Source organism: Triticum aestivum, chromosome 4A (assembly GCF_018294505.1).
Source record: "Triticum aestivum cultivar Chinese Spring chromosome 4A, IWGSC CS RefSeq v2.1, whole genome shotgun sequence".
Lineage (NCBI taxonomy): Eukaryota > Viridiplantae > Streptophyta > Magnoliopsida > Poales > Poaceae > Triticum > Triticum aestivum.
The window spans coordinates 632,424,884-632,433,847 of record NC_057803.1 but is presented as its reverse complement, the minus strand read 5'-3'; the positions used below and the strand labels follow the sequence as shown (position 1 = coordinate 632,433,847).

The window sequence follows — 8,964 nt, the reverse complement described above, 5'->3', positions numbered from 1 at the left end:
GCGCGGAGGCAAACCTGAAGCCGTGTCTCCTGAAGAAGAGCCTGTTGGGCGCCCCGACGGGCGAGGAGAAGTTTGAGGTGACGTTCAACTGGTCGATGGAGCTGGGCGTTCCCGGCGCGATCATCGTCAAGAACAATAGCGACACCGAGTTCTACCTCAAGACCATCACCCTTGAAGATCTGCCCGGCCATGGCGCCGTCGTCTTCGTCGCCAACTCCTGGGTCTACCCGCATGCCAAGTACAGCTACGACCGCATCTTCTTCACCAACAACGTGAGTATATATTCACTAGTACTCCCTCCGTTCTAAATTACTCGTCGCAAAAATAGATATATCTAGATCATTTTTGCAACGAGTAATTTAGAACGGAGGGAGTAGCTGTATAGGATTCTGCTTGATTCTCATTGTCTACGCAACTGGCCCGGTCCGTTGTGCATGCAGACATACCTGCCGCACCACATGCCGGCGGCGCTCAAGCCGTAGCGTGACGACGAGCTCCGGAACCTGCGGGGTGACGACCAGGAGGGGCCCTACGAGGAACACGACCGCGTCTACCGCTACGACGTCTACAATGACCTCGGCGACACCCGCGACGTCCTCGGTGGCTCCGAGGACCTCCCCTACCCGCGCCGCGGCCGTACCGGCCGGAAACCCTCGGCTAACGGTGCGTGCCTTCCTTCCTCCTTGTAATTATATTGACCGACATGCATGTACTTTGGTCTGACGCCGACCCGCATGGCATGGCGCGGCATGGTGCAGAGCCCGACCACGAGAGCCGGGGAGAGACCGTCTACGTGCCACGTGATGAGCAGTTCGGCCACCTCAAGGAGTCCGACTTCCGGGCCTACACGATCGCGGCGCTGGTGCACGGGATCATACCGGCCATCCGCGAGTACTTTGAGAACGACGACACCCCCAGCGACTTCGACTCTTTCGCTGACGTTCTCAAGCTCTACGAGGGCGGCATCAAGGTGCCCAACGTCCCGGCCCCCGGTCCCGAGAAGGTGCGGAAGAGCTCCCGGCTCCAGCTCCAGCTTGTCAAGGACGTCATCACCCCATGGCCGACGACCCTCGCTTCCTCAAGCTCAAGCTCCCCAGGCCGCACATCATCCAAGGTACTCCCTCCGATTCATAATAGATGTCGCTGTTTTAAACTAAGGTTCCTATCTAATAACTAAATATATATATGGCAACTGTGTGGCAGATTGCAAATCTGCCACACGGTCTCATTAACTTTGGTTTTGAATCTAGCAGACATGATCCCGCTTCCCCTGGCAGCCCCCCCTATTATCTCTCTTCCTCACCCGCTCTAGCCGCGCAGTCAGGAAGGCTTCGTGCGCCTGCGCGATGCGCTCGGCACCGGCCGCGCCGGCAAGCGTCCGTCGCCGGCGTCCTTGCCCGCGTCAGCCCCTTCTCCTTCTCTTCCTCTTCATCTCCTCCCTCCTCTCTCTACACCTGCACTGGCCGCGCCGGCAGGCGTTTGTCGCCGACGTCCTTGTCCGTGTCAGCCCCTTCTCCGCCTCTTCCTCTCCATCTCCTCCCTCCTCTCTCTGCACCTGCACCGGCCGCGCCGGCAGGCGTCCATCGCCGACGTCCTTGCCCGCGTTAGCCCCTTCTCCTTCCCTTCCTCTCCATCTCCTCCCTCCTCTCTCTGCACCTGAGTTCGCGCGGATGCAGCTCCACCTCCCAGCCTCCCTCTGGTACTCCTTCCAACGCCCAACCGTGCTCGCGTCGCTCCGGCGAGCCAGCCGCCGCCGACGATCTGAGTTGAGCTCCGCCATGCTCCACCCTGCCTGCTCTTGCTCTCGATGATGCAGACATAAATTGGGGATGGTGACCATTACCCCTTCCCTAGTGTTTGCGAGGGACTGCAGCAGCCGGTGGTTTGCATCGCCGCACACTCACGCTTGCTTGGTATGCTTAGACTACATGATTCTCGCAAAGTACGACGGAGAATTCTCCATGTCCCAAGGGAGAATTGTGTTCTCATTCTCCCCCACAGAAGCGCCTGTCCATCTAGAAGGTAAGTTGAGTTCAGTTATCAGTGTGTGTCAGCGATTTGTTTCTGTAAAGATTTTCCTTGTTTGACCACATCATCATCATTGGATCGGAGCTTCATCTTACTAGTTTGCTACAACATTACAGCCATGCATGGCTAGCTTCTAGTTCGGTCCGTTGAATGCTTGACTGCCAAATGTTATTTGAATAACTGAAGGTATAGAAAGGGCTTTTATGAGCGATGATAAGGCCTTTACATGTGTCAAAGAGGAATAATAATCAAGAATGCAAGAGAAGAAATCGCAGCGGCAACATCCACTGAAGAATGTAAATACATTTTACTTCAGTGTACTGGTGCGAGCCTCTTTGATCCGCTGAAGGTTTTTTCCCTAGGTGTTTTTGCAGAAAATTAGATTTCTCTTGAGATTCCTCCCTGCATTATTTTTCTCTATCTTGAAGTTGAGTTTCCCTGTTAGATCCCCACAAAAAAGGAGTTTGCCTGTAGGAGATAGAGATCATCAGTTGTTGATCTGGGGTGGTGGTGTGTTGTCTCTTTTATCTTGTCATCTATAGAAAATGTTCCTAGGTATCCTGATTTATACTGGTTTTGCAAGATTTAACATGTCCGTTTCAGAGTTTATGTCTCTCGTATGTTTGAGATGCATCTCATGTTTGCTTCAACAATCTTGTCTGCAACTTTGTAGATTGTAAGATAATCAGCCAGAACCGTAGGTAACACCAGCATCAACAACATGGTAAATTAGAGCATGCTTGGATCCGGCTAAAGTTCCAAGCTCCTGACTAAAGAGAGGCTAGGACTAGTCTTGAGGCTAAAAACTTTTAGTCATAGGAAACCTACTAAAATATGTATTAGCCCTCTCTCTCCTCATTTAATTCCTCTTCTTTAACACATGCGAGTTCTGGATTGGAGGGTTTGGAGGATAATAAATGCTCAATAACTTGATTTTAGTCTCTTTAGTATTTGGATCCAAGCATGGGTGAGGCTAGCATGTTTTAGTCCCACTACTTTTAGTCATGGGACTAAAACGTATCCAAGCACCCTCTTACTTACCGCAGGTGCGTTAACTTAGGCAGACTGGACCAAATAACTTTATGGACCTAGTAATAAAAATATTCTTAAAGTTGTTGAAACATACCTGATAACTTTTATCGGTATATCATGATAATTTACGTACTACAGACCTGATAACTTACTTGCAACACCATGGTAAATTTTACTACAGCTTTCTAAATAAAAACACCCCGATAACTTTTATGTAAATAGTATGATAATTTATGTAGTACATTTCTGATAAATTATACAAACACCATGACAATTTTGACCCGTGGGATTTTTTATTGAAAACATACCATCGATAAATTTTGTGTAAATATCATGATAATTTATGAATTGCTTATCCGATAACTGACGTACAAACAAAGGTGGTAACTACTAACCGGGGAAAAGACGTTGAAACATACCCTCGGTAACTTATGTGTAAATAGCATTCTAATATACACACAAGTGAGTTGATAACTCACATATAAATACCACGGTAACTTTTGACCCCTGAAAGAAGTTGTTGGAAATATAACCTTGGTAAGTTGTGTGAAAATGGCAAAGTAATTTACAAACCGCATATCCGATAACTTACATACAAACAATGCGATAACTTTGATGAGCTAGAAAAATTTGTTGAAAAGCATACCCCCGATAACTTATGTGAAAATAACACGGTAATATATGAACTGCATACCCGATAACTTACGTATAAACACCGCGGTAACTGGGAGGGGGGGGGGTGGATTTGTGTAACTTATGTGAAAATAATACAGTATGAAACAAACTGCATACCCGACAATTTGCATACAAACATCGTGATAACTTTGACCAAGTGGGAAAACGTTGTTGAAACACATAATCACGGTAACTTATGTGAAAATAGCACGGTAATGTACGAACCGCGTACCCGATAATTTATGTACAAAACACTGTGGTAACTTTGACTAATGAAAACAATTTGTTGTTGAAAACATACCCCTGATAATTTATGTAAAATAGCACGATAATGTAGACATTGCATAACCGGTAACTTACGTACAAACACCGCGGTAACTTTGACCAAGGGAAAAATATATAGTTGTTGAAAAACATACCCTGGTAACTTATGTCAAACTAGCACGATAAGTTGCATACCCCACGGATGGTAACTTTTGACCCAATAGCACATGTACAAACACCGTCGTAACTTTTACCAAAGGGAAATACTTGTTTGAAAAATATAACCCCGATAACTTATGAGAAAATAGCACGGTAACATGCACAGAATAGGCTTGGTAACTTATGTAGCCCATGCGTGGTAACTTTTGACCCAAGAAAAAGTTATCGAAACATATTAATATGGGATCTAATTTCGAAGATCTCGTCGCGAGAAATCTTTTATATGAAAACGATTTTTGCATTGGACCGACGATTTGAGCTACAAAATATAAAAAATGAGGTGTGTGATAGTTTTGCTATCTGGCACACGTGTGCCAAATATCACAGTCCATCTAATAAAAATAGTTAATACTCCTCCAGTATTTAGGTAGCTAAAAAATGGTTAATTAAACCGAATTTGCAATGTTAATTGGGATCACACAGAGCACGAGAAAGCATGGATGACTGACGAGGAGTTCGCGAGGGAGACGCTAGCCGGCGTCAACCCCATGATGATCAAACGTCTCACGGTGAGTGCAACTGCAGTGAACAATCAATCCATCCATCCATCCATCTATCGGCCATTAACAAGAGCAAATTCATCCATTATATATGCTCTATTTATTCATACCGTTTGAGGCGTGCAGGAGTTCCCTCCCAAGAGCACTCTGGATCCTAGCAAGTACGGCGACCACACCAGCACCATCACCGAGGCGCACATCGGCGAGCACCTGGAGGGCCTCACCGTGCACCAGGCGCTCACCAGCAACAGGCTCTACATCGTGGACCAGCACGACAACCTGATGCCGTTCCTCATCAACATCAACAACCTCAAGGACAGCTTCGTGTACGCGACCAGGACCCTGCTCTTCCTGCAAGGGGACGGCACGCTCGCCTCGGTCGCCATCGAGCTCAGCTCGCCCCTGCTCCAGGGAGACCTGACCACGGCTGAGAGCACCGTGTACACGCCGGAGGACACCGGCGTCGAGGGCTGGGTATGGCAGCTCGCCAAGGCCTACGTCGCCGTGAACGACTACGGCTGGCACCAGCTGATCAGCCACTGGCTCAACACGCACGCGGTGATGGAGCCCTTCGTCATCGCGACCAACAGGCAGCTCAGTGTGACCCACCCGGTGCACAAGCTCCTGCACCCGCACTACCGCGACACCATGAACATCAACTCGCGAGCTCGGGGTATGCTCATCAACGCCGACGGCGTCATCGAGATGACCGTGTTCCCGGGCAAGCATGCTATGCCCATGTCTTCCATGGTCTACAAGAACTGGAACTTCACCGAGCAAGCTCTACCAGACGATCTAATCAAGAGGTGGGTAGAAATAGAATACTGACGAAACAGACAAATCGATTAATTGCAAGCCCTTGCGAGAATCGGTCCATGACAACTGACGTATCTTGACGATGCAGGGGCATGGCCGTGGAGGACCCATCGAGCCCGCACAAGGTGCGGCTGCTGATCGAGGACTACCCATACGCCGCGGACGGGCTCGCCGTCTGGCACGCGATCGAGCAGTGGGTGGCAGACTACCTGACCATCTACTACCCCAACGATAGCGTGCTGCAGGGCGACGTGGAGCTACAGGCGTGGTGGAAGGAGGTGCGGGAAGTCGGGCACGGCGACCTCAAGGATGCGGCATGGTGGCCCAAGATGCAGACAGTGGCGGAGCTGATCAAGGCATGCGCCACCATCATCTGGATTGGGTCGGCGCTCCACGCGGCCGTCAATTTCGGGCAGTACGCCTACTCGGGCTACCACCCCAACAAGCCGTCCATGAGCCGCCGACCGATGCCGGTGCCGGGCAGCGAGGAGTACGCGGAGCTGGCGCGTGACCCGGAGCGGGCGTTCATCCACACCATCACCAGCCTGCTCCAGGCCCTGGTGGGCATCTCGCTCATGGAGATCCTCTCCAAGCACTCCTCTGACGAGGTGTACCTGGGCCAGCACGACACGCCGGCGTGGACGTCGGACGCCAAGGCACTGGAGGCGTTCAAGCGGTTCGGGGCCAGACTGGAGGGCATCGAGAAGCAGGTGGAGGCCAGGAACCAAGATTCGCGGCTAAAGAACCGCATCGGGCCGGCCAAATTCCCGTACATGCTGCTCTTCCCCAACACCTCCGACCACACGGGCGAGGCCGAGGGGCTCTCGGCCAAGGGCATCCCCAACAGCATCTCCATCTGAGGAGGTCCATCTCTGCTTGCACCGGAACTAGCTAGCTAGTGTGGGAGTTCTGCCGGTGCATGCTTGCCATGGGATGACCTCAATAAGGCAATAATGCGTGCTCGACGGGTCCGATCGACACGCGGAAGCGCAGCTGGCTACTGCCTACCGGTTAATGCATCATTGTTTAGAGAAAATTTCCCTTCTTTTGGCCAATAATAAAATCTATGTTGTGATGCTCTGTTTGCCAAAAAGGGATGCATCTGCGGGCATCACTGACTAAGAGGTTTATTCAGGTTGAAGGTTCTCTTTGGGACTAAATATAATCTCTCTCAGTGTGCTTGCTTGACCAAGTAAACAAAAAGAAGCATATGCAACTGTAAACAAAACAAGCTATTGCCTATGTAATGATCGAATGGTTTTAGTCTGATTCTAATCTAGTTTCATAGATTCAATAAAATTTATTGCCCGGCGGTATGCTCATGAAACAGTTTTAATTCACCGGACAGACAAAGACCAACTGAATAAGCATGGATGCACAAACATGTATCAGAATTCAGAACTGGTCCAAGTTGTATAATTTTAGGCTTGGGTGGCATGTGTTACTTCTGAAGCCAGCTTGACTCAATAGTTGGAGCTTTCAAGCACTTCTTGATTTTGTGGTTCCTCAAGGCAGAGTAGTTATTTGCTTGATCCAAAGTTTGACATATACGATAGTGATAGATGTAAGAAGCAGAACAATGCCAAAGCCACAACCTGAATTAGAAACAAAAACCAAACTACACCTACAGATTTGCGTACCTCTATGGTAGTAACATGCCAACTCGGCCATGCTCTGCCTTGAGTTATTGCAGCACCATGAATCTGTCAAACAGTAAATTATGAGCACTTAGAAAGCATATATGAACATCTAAATCCACATACTGAACATTTATGTCAGTTCTAGTAACATATCAAAAGCAAGGAGAGAGAAGTCAGATATCACAAATAAGAGTCATATTCTGAGAAAAGGCAAGTAATAAAAATGCATAGCTGGGGCTGGCCAGAATCCCTATAGTTTGCAGAAGATTTTAAAGTTACTTTAAAGTTGAAGGTTTGAAGAAACTGCCAGCCAGATGGCACCACTTCTCTTCTATTTTACAAAACAAGACTGATTAGAACCATCAACGTACCGGGGCAAACTCTCCACTCGTACCTGGCAGAACAATCCTTCCTCGGTTGGGAGTTTCGAGGTCAGAGTTTCAGTTTCTTAGAAAGCCACTTCTCTAAACGTAATGCCTACTTGTACTAATGTTCAGATAGCTTCCAAAAAGATGCCAGAAAACGATTTCCTTCTGAAATAAAGCTATGGATTAAAGGATGGTTTAAATTATATTACTACAGAAGCATGGATTTCATTCATAATCTTGGCAACAAGTACCAGTAACAATCTAGAATAGGGAAAAAAATGACAACTAAAAACAACCGCAAGGATACTGCAGCAATATTACTTTGCTCAAAAAATACTAATTTGCTGCAGTAACAACAACACCTGACATGTAATCTAGTTCGGTTCACAAGGATGATTAAGCATAATCAAGCCATGCACAAGCCATCATCATCTCTTGAGCAGCAGAAAATCCTGGCTCAGGACAAGCCCTCATACTCTGCTCATCATCCGAACCTCCTCTGGGAGAGAATTTTAGAGATTGGACCAAAGCTAGGAGAGCAAACTATACGGTTTTTAAAATGAAAATATATGATCACCCTTACGGACGAGGACGACACGAGTAAATTACCAAACTTACAAAAGTCAAAATTCTCGACAGAAATCATGCACATGCATTCTGTATTTCTGTATATAAATACAAATTAGCACACTTTATCAGAAGAAATTGCACGTAAATGCTATACTACCCTATGTACATGAGTCATGACTGATTCTTTTTAGAACATTTTGAAACTTCAAAACACAGTTCTCAAATTTTCGAAATTGTGCAAGCAAGCTTGGGTTAAGCAGATCCATATCGAGCACCCTACCCTTCAGCATACTCAACCATTGTCGATGCGCGTGATATAGAACTTGAAGAAAAAATTGCATTAGCAGCTCTATGCCATAATGGCTATGATATCTTACAGAAGCCTCAGGTATACCCAGTGTAGCAAGCAATTATCTAGCAATGTGCACTAATTATATCTGAATACGAGGGACGGGTGAATGCAGAAAAACAACCAACTTAAAAGATAATTCGTTTTCCCATGAAGGATGTACAAGATTAACTAGTTATGAAACATGTGGAATAGAACCATACTTCTTTCATGTATTTTAGGTGCAGAAAAAAACATACAGAAATGTGTGTTCATGATTTTTAGTAAACGATCTTATCTAAGAAGGAAAATCTGTGAAATCAAACCGGAAATTATAATACATCAAAAACAGCTGCAATGATCATTGTTGCATTGCACTGTGACCAGGCATATGAACATCTTCATCTCACTACATAGACATTGCAGTCTACTAGTATGTGCACTTAAAAAAAATTGTTCAAAAAACTAGTATGTGCACTTAAAAAAATTGTTCAAAAAACTAGTATGTGCACTGTAGGCCAAAC

General features: G+C 46.9%; 1 pseudogene; it reads left to right on the top strand.

Annotated features, from left to right (window-relative positions):
* Positions 1–446: 446 nt before the first annotated feature.
* LOC123082777 (linoleate 9S-lipoxygenase 1-like) lies at positions 447–6,609 on the top strand (annotated as a pseudogene).
* Positions 6,610–8,964: the final 2,355 nt, after the last annotated feature.